The sequence below is a fragment of the Ailuropoda melanoleuca genome, chromosome 1 (assembly GCF_002007445.2).
Source record: "Ailuropoda melanoleuca isolate Jingjing chromosome 1, ASM200744v2, whole genome shotgun sequence".
Taxonomy (NCBI): Eukaryota; Metazoa; Chordata; class Mammalia; order Carnivora; family Ursidae; genus Ailuropoda; species Ailuropoda melanoleuca.
Genome location: NC_048218.1, coordinates 91,757,161 through 91,776,179, shown reverse-complemented (window position 1 = coordinate 91,776,179; position 19,019 = coordinate 91,757,161).

The following is a 19,019-nucleotide window of genomic DNA, read 5'->3' as shown; positions in this document are numbered from 1 at the left end:
AAACTGCTGAGGGCAAAGATGGGTGGGTAGGCATTCTCTGAGAGGCTGCCTGTGAGTACCTCACAAGAAGTACTTCCAGGTTCATTTAAGATATTGATTCAAAACAGGTTCCCAAATCTACCTTCCCCACCGGAAGGAGTTATATTCTCGATAGCATTCAGGATGTCCTACAGTTCTGCTCAGGTTCAGACACAAAATTGCTTCTCTTACTGTGTTCCCTAGAACCAAAACCAGAACTTGGGCTCTGGACCACTCCTTTCTCATTGATACTACATTGGCCGTACCCCTGGGGGCCCTTCCTCATGTCCATTCTCACTGTCTCCTCATTGCCGTAAGACTACATCATCTCTTTCCTGGATGACTCCTTCCTCTCTTCCTTCTGTCCATCTTCTGCTTCACATCTATACACGAATCTCTGGCTTGACATCCTTGATGTGTTCCCTTTGCCCACTGGGTAAAGAACAAATGCCCCAGTTTAGCATGCAAGGCTTCACAACATGCCCCTAGGATTCCCCTTTTATTAAAAAGATTTAGATGAAGGTCTTTGGATATGAGTAAGAGAAACAGATTCTGGATAGATGAAACAAACAAACAAAAAACGGTTGGGGTGGAGAAAAGGATTTTTGGAGAACAAGGCTTAATTTTTCAGGAAAACCAAACTTCGAGAAGGGCAAGCTCAAGGACAATTTCACAAGGGCTCTGTTGCTAGGATGAAGGAACTCCAATTATGTTTCGTTTTTTTGTCACTCAGCTTAAGATTCAAATACCAGGAAGGGAGCATGTGATCGGGTTACAAAGGTTATGTGTCTGCTTGTGAGCCCATCACTGAAGCTAGGGAAATTGAGGCAGGCCTGGGTGGTATGCTCCGTGTCTATTTCTCTTCCTGTTGGATGAGAAAGAGCATGGTTTCCCCAAAGGAAGTTAAGGTGCTTTTACCAGAAAAGGGTACAGGGATGCTGAAAGGATCCAAAATAATATAAGTCCATCACACTTACCAAAAAGTTTAATTCAATCATTTGGCCTGCCCTGTCTTATTGCCTTGTGGTCTCATCTAGAGAATCTTTTGGAAGGAATCAATCACCATGAAACAAGGGACCATTTATAGGAACAATCTCCTGGAAGATTAGTTATTACAAATTTTAAACTTGTTCCCTAGGGCTATTTATATTTTCAGTGAATCTATGAAGCTATTATTAATTAAAATATCTCCCTCAGTTTTGCTCAGAACAGAGCAGAATTCTGCATCAGCTGGCCTTCAGGGTATGATGCTAGCTACGTAATTCACAGGTGTTAACATCTGGGCTTCCGTAGAGCTTACTGACATTAAGATTTGAAAGCTTCCTTCTTATTTGAAAAAAATTTACAAACTCTTAGAATTTTGATCATTTAAGAGAGATTTTAAGAACATCTGCTAAAAGTATATTACTTATTTATTCAAACGTTGATTCAGTTAATTAGTTGATTACTTAAGCATTTAATGAGCATTCGCTATGTGCCAGCCACACATCAGCCACCAGATATAAAAAGTAAGCACAGAGACAGTCCCAGTCCTCAGATAACTCACCGGCGAGTGGCATGGTCTGGTACATCGCGAATGAGGATGCTGTTAGCTTCTTATCATGGTCATCTGTAATCTACTTTGGAAACTGACACCCTGCCTGAAAGGGGAAAATAAAATGCCAACAGAAGCACGTTAGTGCAAATTAAAGATAAGAGTTTACAGAATATCTGATATGTAAAGGCCTCTTGACTAGGTTTTCTCTCAACCTTGCACTTTTTTTTATGCGTGCTGAAAGTCAGCCAGTCCCTTAGCCACATCAAGTGTATTGATTTCATTACGAGCAGAATAGTGAGGAATTGGCAGGAAGTGCCTTCCCCAGGTCCCCGCACCATGTCCCGTTGAGGAGCATGCTGTTTCTTCCTAGGGCTAGAATTTGGTGGAAGGTGTTCCTCTGCACTGGTCGGCCTGATTTAAAAGCTTCCTCCCAGGTGTCGGGACTCGGTTTGCATTGGGATCGGTAGCACAGAGGCAGCCGTGTCAGCTGGCACGGACATGGCCACGAAAAGCGTGACCAGGTACCATGGGCTGAGTGATGTGGAGACACTGACCTCCATGCTGGAAACTGTAGGTGGTCTGAGGACTGCTGAGCAGTTCCCCCCCAAAATATGAAGAACGATGTTTCTTTTCATAGTCAATGAGAAAACAAACAATAAAAATGAAAATCTAGGCATGGATTGAGTGACTCATACAGGCAATATGCTACCACATGAGTCATTTCATGAAATCCATCTCGCCAACTGTGAAAGTCTGGCAAGCCATCGTCTTGGCCCAGTTTCGTGGTTCCTCCTCACAGAGCCGCCAGGGCCCCTGGCGCCTCCCAGCACACTGCTTTATCAGTCCTAGCGGTGGCCTGGAACTCATGGTTCCAGATGTCAGCATCTACATGGCAGGTGGAAAAAGGATCAAAGAAAAGGAGCAGAGGCCCATGCCCACTATGTCCTAGGAGAGTTCCCTGAAGCTGCCATGGGAATGTGACTGTAGTCAGTCACATGGCCACATCTAGCTGCAGGAGATGCTGGGAAATAGAATCTTCTTTTGGGCTGGCTACGTCATTGGCAGTGCCCAGTGTAAAATGAAAATGTGGAGCTTTTTTTAGAAAAAGCAGGAAAAAGTGTTAAAACTAAGCATAAAGATTTTTCCTTTTTCTGTGGTCTCTCTTTTGACTTTTCATGATGGTTTTTGTTTTTTTTATTTAATGTTCTTGGTAAAGAAAAATTAAAAATTTTAATTACTAGAATGAATTTTAGTATTCTTTTTAAAAAAGATTATTTATTTGAGAGAGAGAGAAAGCACAAGCAGGGGGAAGGGCAGAGGGAGAGGGAGAAGCAGACTCCCCTTTGAGCCTGACCTCGGGCTGGATTCCAGGGTCCTGAGATCATGACCTGAGCTGAAGGCAGATGCTTAACGCACTGAGCCACCCAGGCGCCCCTTACTATTCTTCATGCTGTGCAATGTCTGTTTTAAAGGCAAATATAAGAACGTTTCACTTTTGGGGCACCTGGGTGGCTCAGTTGGTTAAGTGTCTGCCTTCAGCTCAGGTCCTGATCCCAGGGTCCTGGGATAGAGGTCCAAATTGGGCTCCCCACTCAGCAGGGAGCCTTCTTCTCTCTCTCCCTCTGCCCCCCCCCCACTCGTGTTCTCTCTCTCTCAAATAAAATAAAATAAAATAAAATAAAATAAAATAAAATAAAATAAAAAGAACATTTCACTTTTATGAAGAAACTTCAAAATTCCACAGTTTGTATTTGGTAGCTCCCCATATTAGTTTTTAACTCTTACTAGAAGTGTGGAGGCATTGCACAAAGCTAACTCCGTTGTCTCTTATTCAGCTTCCTGATGTGCACATAGTCTACCAACACTCTCTACCTTTGGCTTCCTGACGAGTAAGGAAGGACTGAAATGAGAAGGAGCAGTAAGTCGCCCTATGTTTCCCCTTCCTGCTCTGTTATCATGTTCAGTGTAAAGTGGTTGGTGAATACAGGGAATTAACACAGGGATATGATAGGGTTCTTGGGTCATTTGTGTTTCTTAGAACTCCACTGCCTTCTATTTGAAGTGAGTTGTGGTTTAAATGGTAAACGTGGCCTCTGGCATCAGTGCACCTGTTTCCTCAGTGTTTTAGTGCATTCGGGCTGCTATAACACAATACCACAGACTGGGCAGCTTAGAAACAACAGAAGTTTATTTCTCACAGTTTGGGAGGCTGGCAGCCCCAGATTAAGGCACTAGCATGGGGTGTTCTGATAAGAGCCCTCCTCCTGGTTCACAGCCTAGTGCCCTCGTGCTGCTGTCTCACGTGGTGGAAGGGGGGGGAGCCCCCGGGGGCCTCCTTTATAAAAGCATAAATTCCATGAGAGCTCCACCTCCTCATACCATCACTTAGGTATTAAGTGACTAGGATTTCAACATCTGAGTTTTTGGGGTGCACATTCACACCATGGCATTCAGTAGTAGACATAACACACTCTCGCCATTGAACTTGCTTTGAGTCTTGCTGACCTCCCATACACCATGGGTCACCTGGAGTGCTGTGCCCATGGGGCATCATGAACGTTGCATGAAATATGGTGGCAAGAAATGGGGGAGGCGTGTGTTGCACATATTTTCTCTGCTGACATGCATGCTCCGTTGTTCTGTTAGTCTTCACTTATAAAACGCAAGTTCAGTGGTAAAATCATCAAGAACTTCAAGATGGCAGCAGCAGAGAATTGAACCCAGTGTAGGGTCCTCCTGCTTTTAGGGCCTGTGAGCCTACACAGGTCATGTGTCCACGAAGCTGGCCCTGGCCTTTATTCTAACTGGCTGTGTACCTAGCTAAGTTTTTGATTAAGTTTGTAAGAAGAAAACGGATTTTGAGGGAAACCTATGTTGTATCTTTCAACAATTCTATGAGAAGGGTGTCTGTCTTAGTTCAGACTGTTGTAACAAAAATACATAGACTCAGTGGCTTAAGTAATAAACACTAATTTCTCACAGTTCTGGAGGCTGGGAAGTCTAAGATCAAGGTGCCAGCAGATCCAGGGTCTGGTGAGTTCTCTCTTCCTGGTTTGTGGATGGCTGCTCTCTTGCTGTGTCCTGACGGGGTGGGAAGAGAGAGTGAGTGAGCGAGAGAGCTCTAGTCTTTCCTCCTCCTCCTTCCTCTTCTTCTTCTTTTTATTTTTTATTTATTTTTTAAAAAAGATTTTATTTATTTATTTGACAGAGATAGACACAGCCAGCGAGAGAGGGAACACAAGCAGGGGGAGTGGGAGAGGAAGAAGCAGGCTCACAGCGGAGGAGCCTGATGTAGGGCTCGATCCCACAACGCCGGGATCACGCCCTGAGCCGAAGGCAGACGCTCAACCGCTGTGCCACCCAGGCGTCCCTCTTCTTCTTCTTTTTAAAAAAAAATTATTTATTTTTTAGAGAGACAGAGAAAGAGAGAGAGTAGGGGGAGGGGCAGAGGGAGAGAATCGTCAAGTAGACTCCCCACTGAGTGGGGAGCCCGACGCAGAGTCAGTCTCATGACCCATGAGACCGTGACCTGAGCTGAAACCAGTTGCTCAACTGACTGAGCACATCTAGGCGCCCCTAGACTTTCCTTCTTCTTATAGAAACACAAATTCCACTGTGGGGCTCCACTGTCATGACCTCATCTAAACCGAATTACCTCTGAAAGGCGCCCCCTCCAAACATCATCACGTTGGGGGGCAGGGCTTCAACATATGAATTCCAGGACACACAAACATTCAGTCTCTTCAACGATCAGTATCATCCCCTTTCTCCCATGTGAAGAAACCAGGGCTCAGGGAGATGAAGTAATGAGCCGAGGCTACAGAGCTAGTAAGTATCAAGATTTGAACCCGGGTGTTCGAAAGCTAAGGCCAGTTCTCATACTGCTACAGCACACTTGGGGTTTACGAAATGAAGTTAAACTATGTTAAACAAAATAGAGCAGAATTAAAATGTCAAAAATACCCATCTATCTCATAGGTTGTTAAAGAGACGAATAAATTTTACTTAAAATAGTAACAGAGTGCAGTCATACATGTTTTGTTCATGTAATTCCTACAATAATTCCATGAGTTAGGGACTCTCATATACCCGTTTTACAGAAGAGAAAACAGAGGCACAGAGAGGTTAAGTAAATCGCGTCAGGTTCCAGAGCCAAGATTCTAACCTTTGTAGTATGACTATAAAGCCTGAAGTATTAACCACTATTGTAGCCCTCAAGTGCATTTATCTCCTGAGAAAGTGGAGTGAATTACTATGGAAGCCATTTACTGAAAGGACGGATTCAAAATTAGCCTAGGATTCTTTAACATAAAAACTCTCCTTACTAAAAAATGTTAGTTTGGGAATAGAGCTAAATTCTGGACCTGTTTTCAAAGCAAATATTCTTAGTTTATCTAGATAGTTTCTTTAGATTGTTTATCTGTAGCCATCTGGAAAATAAAGGGAACTCAAGCTTCTCTGTGGTGTAAGGGCTATTGAATATTTGTATTTCTGGAAAGAGGAAAGTAGACTCGCATTCTCCACTACGCCACACAAGGATTTTCAGGAAGTAAGGGGAATTAGCTACTGAAGGGAGTCAACTCTCTTGTAGGCTTTGAAGTCCTAATGAATGACAGATCGTAATCTGTATGTAAAATGTAAAGTCACCCGGGAGTGCCCTTTGCTAGGTATGGGTCACACTGGTCACCACTGGTTAGCAGGGGGATGGGGCAGATCGGGAGTGTGGAGGTGGCGGAGGGGATATGGACAGTGTTCAGGTTATGGGTTTGGTTTGCAAACAAATACCAAAATGAGTGAGTACACTCTGTTTTTACCCAAGAAATCATTGGGCTGGGAAGCCCTCAAAATATCAATCACTCAATAAAACCTCCTTGGGAAAACAATAAGATTTTTTACAGAGCCCGTTTGAAGTTAACCCGTTTGGGCTTAAAATTTGAAAATAAAAGAAGAGAGCACTGTAGGTCAGGAGGTCATTCTGAGCTACTTTCAATCCAGCAAGATGCCTAAAAGGGAAGTAGGGCCTCACTTTTGTTTAAAAAAAAATTGGGTTTCAGATGGTAGAGAGGGCCAGGGTCCTGATTCTTCAGTCCTGTACCTCTCTTCCTAGCCCAAGGAGTGGCGTTGGGCTATGCCAAGACCAGGAGGCTATCAAAGCCTCCCTCTGTGTGTTCGGATTTGGAATGTATTTCTGATGTCATGATAAGAACAAAAGAATCTGGCTCTGTGTCAGGCTGGAGTGGCTGCAGGGCTCCTGAAGGGGAGGAGTGGGGTTTGTGTCCTCCTTGGGGTCCATCTCCAAACACGGGAGTTTTCCCTGCACCAACCTAACTTTCATTAGAGAGCTTTCTCCATGAATGTGTCAGAACCCTCCTTGAACCCATTTCCGCCTCGGTTAGCACTGTCACTTAGAGTTAATGCGGTGCATATGTTTGCCCCCCATGGGGAGAGTAGTGATTCCTCTCATCTGTCCTCAATTTGTCTCCTGTAAGCGGCTTGCTTTGTCTCATCCATACAGTAGGCCAGCGGTCGCCATCTTGCTGGCTCCCCTCACCTCATAGCTCCATGACTGACCTCAGCACCTGAGAAGGAGCAGCTTTTGAGACGCACGTTTTGCACAAGCAGGTTGGTCAACGTTCCGCAGCAGCTGAAGATCTGGGCATAGTAACAAGTGAATGAACTTCAAATGCATCCATGTACTAATCTGTTAAGTGGAAACGAAAGGTTTCTAGAATTTGAGAGAAGAAAACGAAGTATGTTTCAATCTCATTTTTAAAGCACTATATTGCTCTATAATGGTAAGTGATAAAAATGCCTCTAATTTCCCTCTATGTTCTTTTCACTAACTGGCTGGGCATTTTCTGGAGATGGGAAAATTTCATCATATTCATGAATTCAAATTAGTGTGTTCATAGGAAAGATACTAGAATGTGCCTTTGTTTGGTCAAGTGAATTTCATGATTATATCTTGAGAGTTTGCCAGAAAATGCCACTACTTTTCAATATTTAATTCCTCTCTAATACATTTCTGTAGCTGGATATATAATGCCACGTTATTATCTTTTACTCAGTGGTGTAGCCTAAATTCTAGGACAGCAAAATTTTTAGAGACTTTGTCCCTTTGATTATTGTAAAATAAACAGGCCATGGCTTACCTAGGAGCCCCACCCCTTTGTTCATTTCTTCACATTTTATGCACAGGATTTGTGGGCACTCTTTATATCCTCTATTAAATCTTATACAAAGATTTTCGTTCTGCAAAATTTATTAACTATCTTCTCTGTTTCTAGAGGTACATATGTTTATGTACTCATCTCTTGTATTAACATACTATGTACAGTATAAATTATGCACAAAAATCTTCAAAGAATGGGAAAAAAATGAAATAATATTTTAATTTTATTTCATATTATTTCATATAATCATATTTCATATAATTGTACTAAGGTATTATGTACAGTATAAAACATACACAAAAATCTTCAAAGAATGGGAAAAAATGAAATAACATTTTAATTTTATTTTGTATTATTTATTAACGATGTGAACTTTTTCTTCTCTTCTAATTAGTAACGATAATTTATGAGAGCAATGAGTTTGAACCTACTTCATTATTTAATACTGGGATAAGAATATTTAAAAGTCTGATTCTTCAGTTAATTTTACTGTTTGGTTTTAATAGCTGCTTTGGCTGAAAAATATACCTCATATGAGGACACAGAATAATATAGGAAAAGTGTATCATTGATTGTCTTCCTCAATAACTATACCCTTGTGTCAATCTCCTGCATCAATTTTGCAAAGATTCCTATTAAAAGTTGCAGTTTTCCATCTTCCTTGATGTATTTCAGTAGTTTTTTCAAACAAATGAGATAGGTTGCATTCCTGTATTTCTAAGAAATTGTTTGAAAACCCATAGAGGTTTTTCATTTGTAAGATTTCTGAAACAGATTTAAAAATTTTGGGGCGCCTGGGTGGCACAGCGATTAAGCGTCTGCCTTCAGCTCAGGGCGTGATCCCAGCGTTACGGGATCGAGCCCCACATCAGGCTCCTCTGCTATGAGCCTGCTTCTTCCTCTCCCACTCCCCCTGCTTGTGTTTCCTCTCTCTCACTGGCTGTCTCTATCTCTGTTGAATAAATAAATAAAAATCTTTAAAAAAAATAAAAATTTTAAGTTGTCTATATGTCTAGTAAGACATATTATTTTCAGTAATAAAATTACATACATGTCCAAATATCTCTTTTCAAAATAGTCACCCCATTGCACTAATTTCCTTCAAAAGCAATTGTTCTTCATGAATTGTTATAGGATCACAGAGTAACAATGTTTATTTTGTTTTTATTTGTTTTTTATTATCTTTAAAGATTTTATTTATTTATTTGAGAGAGAGAGCACAACTGGGGCGGGGTGGAGGGGAGAGGGAGAGGAAGAAGCAGACTCTCTCTGAGCAGGGAGCTGTATGTGGGCCTCGATCCCAGGACCCTGGGATCATGACCTGAGCTGAAGGCAGATGCCCAACCGACTGAGCCACCCAGGTGCCCTGCATTTTGTTTTTAAATTCTTGTTAGATAGCAAACTTTTGTACTTTTGGCTTCACTGTTTTTGCTCCAATTGACTCTTCTATGGTTTCTTTGCAGGAATCTTTTTAAATGACTAGCTCTTTTTGTGGGGTCCGTTCAATAAAAACAGATAATGCAATCTATAAATCCACCTAAATGGGTGTTTGTAATAAACAAAATATCATAACCTGAATGAAATGATGAGGGGGTGAGGGCAGTACTGTCCCCCCCTGCTCACTGAAGAGGGTCCTCTGTCCTGGAAACTTTTAGGGACCCAGATGACCATTAGACCCTCAGAGGGATGGCCTGATGAATATGTGGTTCAACACAATCCATAGTAAGCCACCTAACACAATATAACACAAATAAAATTAAGCCTTATATCCCACACATTGAATATATTATTACTGTTTATTACTATACATTATAATCATATTGAATATAAGGCTTAATTTTGTTCTTATTTTTTAGATTAAAAATTTGGGAAAAATAGTTCTAACATTTTCTTTTTTATATTTTTTTGGATGCTTCTGATCTATAGTGGGAAAGAGACATATAACCAAATAACTGTATTCACCATGTAAAGTGCTATACACATCAAGAAAAAAAGAATGCTACAGGAATGTGTGCTTGGGGGATGACTTAGTAAGGCAGGGGTTAAATTCCAGAAATTCAGGGAGGGGATACACTTGAGAGAAGCTGAAGGATGAATGGGCATTTGCTGAGTGGACAGGGGGGTCAAGGACATTCAGAAAGACACAAGAGGGCAAGAGAATGTGCCTAGAACACGTTCAGGAGTCTCTTGGGGTCAGAGTACAGGACGTTTGGGGGAGGGTTAGACATGAGCCCGGATATAGGGATGAGGTATTGCCTGGGAGGGGCTGCATTCAATTGGCAAATGGGAGCCAGTGGAGATTTTAAGTAGAGGACTGACTTTAGAGGAAGATACATTTCATTTATAAATCATGAACAGTATGGACATTTTGAAAATAAGTATATTTTTGGCAGGTGTGGATGAAATTCTGATCGATCGAGTTTAACATAAGTATTGATCATTTTCTGTGTGACGGGCAGTATCCCCAAGGCAACACAAAGTTATATTGGCACACATTTTACTTGGTAAAGGGATTGAACTGAATATTTACAACGACATATGCAAATATCTGCACTTGTCCTTCAAAATTATGATGTCTTTTAATATTCTTGACATGTGGAATCAATTAGCACTAGTGTTTAATTCTTAACAATTTATATGTGAGCCAAGTATCCAAGCTAATGAACTGTACTTGAGTATGGCTCCCCTCTGCTAAAGAAATAGAAGCATCCTCAATATCCGTGCCAGTGCAGAGAGAGAAATGCCTACGGCACGGCAGGAAGAGGATAGCTTCTATTATTTGTGTCATTGCTTGGGGGAAAGCTGGTCAGGGTCCTTTCTTGGTTTGCCATGTAGGACTTGGCAAATATTGGAAAAGCCCTCATAGGAAATAAAATTTATTTCTGCAAATAAAAGTAAAATATTTTTTAAGGAACACTTGGGAAAAAACAGAGGAAGTATAAAAAAGAAAATACAAAATTACCCCACATCAGACTTCTCAGACGTAACAATGGTCAACATGTCATATAATCTCCTAAATCTTCTGCTATGTGTGTATAAAATACATATATTTTCAAAACTAAAGACATACTACACACAACCTTTGCATCCGACTTTTGAAATTCAACAATTAATGAAGATTCTCATGTCATGAAACATTCTGAGCACATTTTTAGTTGGCTGTATAGTACTGAGTTCTACAATTACAGACTATTTAAACAACCTCCTGTTTGGGGACATTAAGTTAACTTTGATTTTTAGGTATTTTCTCCCTGTAATTATAGATATATTCTTTGGCATAAACCTTTGACCATATCTCTGATGATTTATTTTCTTAGGATCAATTTCTAAAAAGTTGAGTTAAAGGATCTCAACTCTGTCGGAGAGGTGAACTGTCAAATATTTAAATACGGTGATTGGAAATTGTTCTCCACTTTGGCAAAAGTGTAGGGAGGGCTTCCGGAGGGTGAAGGAAAACTCAACTTCTATTCATTCAGTCCCTCAACAAATATTCTTTGAATGCCTCCTGCATCCCAGGCTCTGCCCTAGGTGCCAAGATGCAGCAGGAGGCAAGAGAGGGCTGTTCACTGCCCTCCTGGCAGCCATCTGGAAAGTTAGAAATCACAGGTCAACTCTTGTTTACAGAGGAGAAAAGAGAGTTTACAGAGCCAGCCATGGAGGGCCAGGACTGGAATAAGGTCTCTGGCAGTCCAAGCCTCTTTGCACCCCACCTGCCATCTGTCCCGTCTGAGTGATCTTGGGGACACCAGTTCAGGGCAGGTTTAGGATATCTCCTGCCTTTGATGTGTTTAGATCTAGCTGCCAGCACGGCTGTGAAGTGAATGGGGCCAAGTGTGTCTTTGGGACCTGGGGTCTCCCATCTGTGCCATTTTGCCTCTTGGCATCTCCCAACCCCTGTCAGTCACCCAGATACCCCACAGTCTTTTCTCACGACTAGTGAAAATTCACTTCCTGAGAAGGAACTAATATTGGTCATTCATATCTCAACCTGATGGAGTTAAGACATTGTGTTCCTTCTTCCAGGGGAGTTAACTGAAAGAGCTCTTTCTTACTGAGGAATGTCAGACTTTGTTTCCAGTGGAAGCATTTGGTGTCAGGGAGCAGATAGGGGCAGGGGTGCCCTCCCTCTGCTGGTCCTCAAGGCTCACAGCCTATCTCCTTCCCACGCCCTTTCATGGGGTTGGTGAGCCCAATATCCACCTTTTTGCACAAGATTAACAAGGCCGGGCGAGAGAGTTGAGGACATTGTATCCACACCTTGAACCGTTTCCAGGACATGCAAGGGACTGCTTTGGCTACAGAGCTTCTCAGAACAGGGAAACCCCATTGCTAGGAAACCCCGTTCCCCTGCCGCACCCTGCCCTGTGAGGAGTGTCTCTGCTAGGAAGGAAATTCAATTACGGTCTTCCAACCACCAGAATTGAATGTAGATGGACTATTTCCTCTTTGGATTCCGTGCCAAATTGTATTCCTGCTGCTGTGTTTGAAGTTAATTAGAGTCACAAATCATTTGTATTTCCCTTCTCTGAAGGAAAGCCTGCCACTGTACTTATCCCAGCCAGTTAATTGACTTCTAGAGGGCTCGTCCATTTCTGAAAACACTCTAAACAGCTCTGATAGGTAAGCGTCAGGCTTACACATAGATGTAATAAAAGCTTGGAGAATTCGAATTTCTAGGTCATAGAAATGGGGTGTGTGTGTGGTTTTCTTTCTGAGCCTCATAGCTTTGAGTTTTTCTTGATTTGATTGAGGCCAGTGTGAGAAAGGAAAACATCTATCCTCACGTAAGGGAAGAGAGGCGTGTGGGCAAAGGAGAGGAAGGGAGCTGGACACAGAAAGGGCTCTCATTGCCCGGCGGAAATAAAATGTAGAGCTGTCAGCTTAATGTTTGGGATATGGGGATCCCTTACATTTCCTTTTTTTTTTTTTTAATTTATTTGAGAGAGAGAGACAGATAGCATGAGTGAGGCAGAGAGGGAGAAGCAGGCTCCCCGCTGAGCAGGGAGCCCGACGCAGGGCTCCATCCCAGGACCCTGGGATCATGACCTGAGCCGAAGGCAGACGCTTAAGTGACAGAGCCACCCAGGTGCCCCCCTTACATTTCCAATGGGATATTTAATTTTTAAAATGGTTTCGAGTTATGGCCTAAGGAGAAAATTCCTGTAAAGTAGCTTTAATAGTCTGAATAACCTTCGAATTTTTTTCAATCTTAAAAATTGTGGTAAAATATACATGACATGTATCGTCTTAACCATTTTTAAGTGTATGGTTTAGTGGTGTTAAGTACATTCATATTGTTGCACAAACATTACTCCATTCTCTTGTGAACTCTTTTTTAAAGAGATTATTTATCTGAGAGAGAGAGAGAAAGAGAGAGAATGGGGAGGGCAGAGGGAGAGGGAGAGAGAATCTCAAGCAAACTCCCCTACCACAGAACCTGGTGCCAGGCTCGATCTCACGGCCCTGAGATCACGACCTGAGGTGAAATCAAGAGTGCGACGCTTAACTGGCTGAGCCACCCAGGCGCCCCATCTTGCAAACTCATATCTTACAAAACTGAAGCTGTATACCCATCAAACAATAACTCCCCACTCTCCCCACCCCCCCCAGCCCCTGGCAACTACTGTGCTTCTTACTGCCTCTATGATTTTGATTACTCTAGGTACCCCATATAAGTGGAGTCATACAGTCTTTGCCTTTTTGTCAAAGTCCTCAAAGTTTATCCATGATGTAGCATATGTCAGGATTTCCTTCCTTTTTTTAATAAAAATTTTTTTTTTAAAGATTTTATTTATTTATTTGACAGAGACAGAGACAGCCAGCGAGAGAGGGAACACAAGCAGGGGGAGTGGGAGAGGAAGAAGCAGGCTCATAGCAGAGGAGCCTGATGAGGGGCTCGATCCCGTAACGCCGGGATCACGCCCTGAGCTGAAGGCAGACGCCCAACCGCTGTGCCACCCAGGCGCCCCTAATAAAAATTTTTCTTATTAATGAGTGAGAGAGAGAGTGTGAGCACACAAGAGAGACAGAGAGCATGATTGGGCGGGGGGAAGGAAGGGCAGAGGGACAAGCAGACTTCCCACTGAGCATGGAGCCTGACATGGGGCTCGATCCCAGGACCCTGAGATCATGATCTGAACTGAAGTCAGGCACTTAACCAACTGAGCCACCCAGGATTTCCTTCCTTTTTAAGGTTGAATAATATTCCATTGTGTGTGTGTGTGTGTGTATATATATATATATATATATACCGCATTTTCTTTATCCATTCATTGTTGGACACTTGGGTTGCTTTCAAGTTTTAGCCACTGTGAGTAATGCTGCTGTGAACAAATGCCTTGGAGATCCCGCTTTCAATTCTTCTGGAGACAGACCCAGAGTGGAATTGTTGGATCATGTGGTAATTCTGTTTTTATTTTTTTGAGGAATAGCCACACTGTCTTCCACAGGGGCTGCATCATTTTACATTCCCACTAAGAGTGCGGAAGGGTTCCAATTTCTCCACTTCTTCACTAACACTTGTTATTAAGTAACCTTTCAACATCAAGACCCGTGTAATGAGGTTGTATTTTGGAATATGAATCCAATTACTTTTGATCCTGGTAATCCCCCGTTCCAGGTTGTCCTGTGACTCTTCTTGGATACTGTTTGTCAATAGGCAAATGGGCAACTCTTCCACCAGTAAGAATGAATGACAAGGCGTATAACTCACAAAAGTTATGGAAAGTTAGCAGCTGTTCTCGGGGGCAGGCTGCCGCACCCCACAGGCTGTAAGCCACGATCATGGGCTGTAAGCATCAATGAGCTGAGTCCAGAAATGATCGTATATCATTCGTGAAGGAAGTAGCTGGATGCTTTTGCCCGACGTGGTGCTGCTGGTTGCCCGGTCTCAGAAGGGATGCAGTGGGTTTTGAAGCAAAAGTGCTGAGGGGTTGGTGGACCAGCAGGGGCCTGGAATCATACAAAGGATCGTCTGTTGCAAGGAACTTCACAACTGGGGTTAAATGCCAGACTTGTGGATTTTAGAAGTGAATGTCATCCTGAAACGCACGTGGCTGGATGGGTCAGTTCTTCCTCGGTGGTGCCCCGGGTAGGGAGCAGTCCACATGGCCATTCTGCAGCGGCGGAGGGCCCACAGCACCCTAGTTCTCATCTGCTCCCCTAACCTCCCCTCTACTCACCGCCCCTCCCCCCCAACTTCTTTGAGATCCTATAGGCTCTGTTCCCAGATGCCATTTTGGAGAGAAGCAAGGGGGAGGGGAGGAAATCCAAAAGACTGAGCATTTATCCCAAACAGACTCAATCATCAAAAAGAGACTAAAACTGGAAGACGACTGTGATTCTACAAATTAATATATTTAGTTTGTTTTTCTCTCCCTGCTACTCAGGCAGGTAGACCTTTCAAGGGAGAGCAAAGCATTGTAGAAAATAAAGACACTCGGCAGGTTCTTTGGAGCTCGCGGGGCGTGACATCATGTGACCCAGCCCTACCACTTCCACTTTTCTCCAGATCTCGCTACTGTACCGCCAAAAAGTCAAAATAAGCCACCACAGATGCTCTCTGTAGGCGGAAACGTTCCTCCGATTTGCCCTTAAAATGAATGGGGGCAATGAATTGGAATGCTGGTTGGTGCTGAGGGTGGAGGCCTGGGCTGCGGCTGTGGGTAGGAGCCGGTCCTGGGAATGGGGTAACTCAGGGGGCAGTGTAGTGGGGGTCCCGGACAGAGTCCAGGACCGTGTTAGGAGAAAATGGTCAAAGGGAGATTGGGTCACTTCTTCTCCCAAGAGTCCACTAAAGAAGAAGTTCTTTTCTCTTCATGGAAATAAAGTGAATTTTAAAAGGTAGGATGGCACTGACTTTCTTCAAATTTAAATTTTAATAGTCGATTAGCTGTAATTTTTAAAATGTTTTTATTCTGAAAATGAGTTTTCCACAATAATGCAATTAGTTCCAAAAGAAATGAGCTCATTTACCTGGCTTTTCTACAAAGGACAATTGAAACATTTAAGGCAAGATTCACTTATTCATCTCCATTTTAGAATGGAAAGAAAGTATCAGATTTCAGGTACTGGTTAAGGTTAACAAAATACGGGAAAGCTCCTTTTTCTTTTCTTTCTTTTTTTTCTTTTGGTAGTCTTCTGTGTAAAAGCTTTACATTACTATGGATATTTTATAGTAAGACACTTTTGCTTCTGACTTTCTTTATAACCCATTTTTAAATTTAAAGGCACACAAAAAGCTTTATGCATTTATTAAAATATACACATTTTGGTAAATTTAGAATTTTCCCTTAGTATCTTGATAAATCAATATATTGTCAACACCACAGTCATTTGAAAATAAAACACACTCCATAACATATCGGCATATTATTTCTTTCTCAATGATACACTACAAGTCCCCATTGTACAGTGCACCAACGGGAATTAAGAACCACAAAACGAACAAACTCTAACAAATACAGCAATTTCATACCAAAAAAAAAAATAGCAGAGAAAGACACTAGAAATTACCATCTGCAAAAAGCAAGTTGTACTTCTCAAGGACCCAACAAGAAGGAAACAAGTTAGTAAAATTTACAAGCTGTTTATAACTTTGGATATGGATTAAACAATAATGTTTCTTTTCCACAGTGAGAAAAGCTAGAATGTCGAGTGCTGTCGTTAGATGGTATAACTACATGGAGGAGGACAATATCTGCTCTCTTAAAACCTGCAGCCCCTCTATCAGCCCAGACAGTTGAGGTATTTGTGTGCTATCGTAGCATTCACATAGCACGTCTTTGCTTTGGGGAGTTGGTGATTTCTGGTGTAGATGCTTGCCTCCAGGGGCACGAGGGAGTGAGGCCAGTGAACTGACAACTGCCAAGACCAGTCACGAGGAGACGTGCAGGGGGCACTCTCCTCATTTCGCTCTCCGCTCTCCGAAGGAACACAGTCCTTCGGCGTCTGCGCTTCCTGGGAAATGTACATGACCCACAATTCTCTTTCGCCAATGTCACCGATGTCAGTGCTAGGAAAGCGTTGTAGGAAAAAAAAAAAAAGCACAGAGGAGTCCCTGATGAGAAAATCCAGGCTGCTTCTGTTTCCTAATTCTTACACAAAGCCATTTTCTCTCCGTATTGTACCAGAATGTACAAATACTGTTCTCCCGGGGTAAGAAATTACAGCTACCTGCTTTCAGAAGACTTCAAGCCTGAAGCTGATTTTGTGAAAGTCCTCTATGAATTTCATAATTCCATGCATATAGAATACTGTTTAATGGTTTCTAACACTATTTTAGTTGATACTGCAAAATTACGTTCACTTTTGATGGGCTGCAAAACTTTCACTAATCCCTTTTGGGCTTTAAGTCCTAAAAGAGAAAAGAACATTTTCTTAGAGTGAGAATTTTGACAAAAGGCAGCTGCCTCGGTATTTCAGAATGATGCATGTGTTTCTCAAGGTGAGCAAGAAGAGGAAAGCAGTTTAGCAAGCCGTAGCTCCTGAGAAGGAAAAGAAATGACAATAGCTTCTCCTCTGAAGTCTTAGAGAAAAAAGTGGACACGAGACTAATGGTTATGTACATGAAAGGGGCTTTTTGCTCCCCATCACCATTCCAACTGAGAAATTCAAAGTCCACTCTGATGAACAGCATCCAGGTTCCTGCTTGCTGTGGGGTTTGTGGTTTGGGATGCGGTTTTTGGCTTTGCCCGCCGTTTAATTACAAGTATTAGTTCTTTCACGACCGGACCATCAGTGGTTATCAGCTGGTGCCTCTCTCTCTTAGGGACTTCAAAGGGCCCTTGAAGACAAACAGGTCCTCAGTGTCAGGGAGATACAAGCATGCAGAAGAAACCGAGGCACCATGAAAATTTTGGTTAGAAACACCTTCTTTGACTAGTCTTGTTCCACATGGCATAAAGATGGGGTGCTCTCATGCAGGACTAGTGGCAAGCTTTGGAGTGTGTGTTTCCTTCTCTCCCCCGCCCCCTGCCAGCATCAGAAATTAAGGCCATCTCTGGATTCTTCGATAGCCTGAAAGCTTACCTCCAAGAAGGGGCCATTAACTCTGCCTGGGTTCAGTGAGTTGGTGTCCTAGCTCTGGCTTAGGACATGCTCCCTGAATTCTGACTTCTCCACTCTGAGATACAAAATTAGGGGAACATGTGGCTGACCCTCCATGGGCTTCCACGGACATCTCAGTCCCTGTAAAAACTGGGGAGATGGGACAGCCATTTCTTCTAGTCTCGTGGGCCAATTCTCAAACTCCTGTAGCTTCTATTTATAATGCAGAGAAAAGGTATCACCTTATAGACTTCCAACAAATGTGATGTGAAGGAGGTCAGGTCTATCAGTCCTTTTCAGGAGAATAGGGGAAAGACATTGCTTTGAAGGAGCTCGTGTTTTGTTTCCCAATAATTGCTGGGTTTATATCTACACAAATGTGTTGTTAAATTCACCAACTTCCCCCCTCCCCCGTATATCTAACATCATGGCCATTGTGTAGACATTTGATTAGCTGCTAGTTTGTTACTAAGCAGTAGAATTGGATTCTTCACCTAATTCTATCATCTGATTTCCTTTCACCAGTTCAACGTGGCCTTGCGCTCCAGCTGAGTAAAATCTGGAGCTGAGGTCTTACTTTTTAGATGAGTTAGATAGGAAAAATTGTTAGGTTTGGTCGTTTAAACCTACTGTAGAAAGTTTTAAAGCTGCTGTGGTAACTTCGTGTTCCCTGTCTACATGTTAACTGGTTATGCTTCTCCTAGGTTAATGATGAAATCAGACAGGATTCAAAAAAAGAATCAATCATACATTGCTTTAATTTGGATATTTTTTCCCTTCAACATATTAAATCAATTTGAAATGTGTATGTGATCTGTTAGCTCCTTACACAGGTGGATGAAGCCACTGCCTCAGCTTCTTAAAGCCCAACCCTCCCTGATTCATACATTCATCATTTCCCGGGGCCTCCCCACCCAAGGCGAGCCAGCCAGCTTAGTTCGCTGCTCAAGTCTCTCTGTGAATAAGCCCTCACCACCGTCTCGGCATTATTTCTTACTGTTCCATAGATCAATCATGCATTCATCCTAAGCTCCCGTCAAACTAGCTTCTTGCTTTCCCTTGAAGGAGGCACAGTACACATTATTAGTCAGAGACAGCTGTCGGCCTGTCTCCACCTCACTCAAGCTGATTCTCCACTTGGCAAGCCTTTCCCCCATTTCGACCTGGGGGAAATGCTCTGCCCATTCCACAGGATCAATGCAAGGACTGCATTCTCTATCATTTTTCCCAACAGAAGGAGGTCT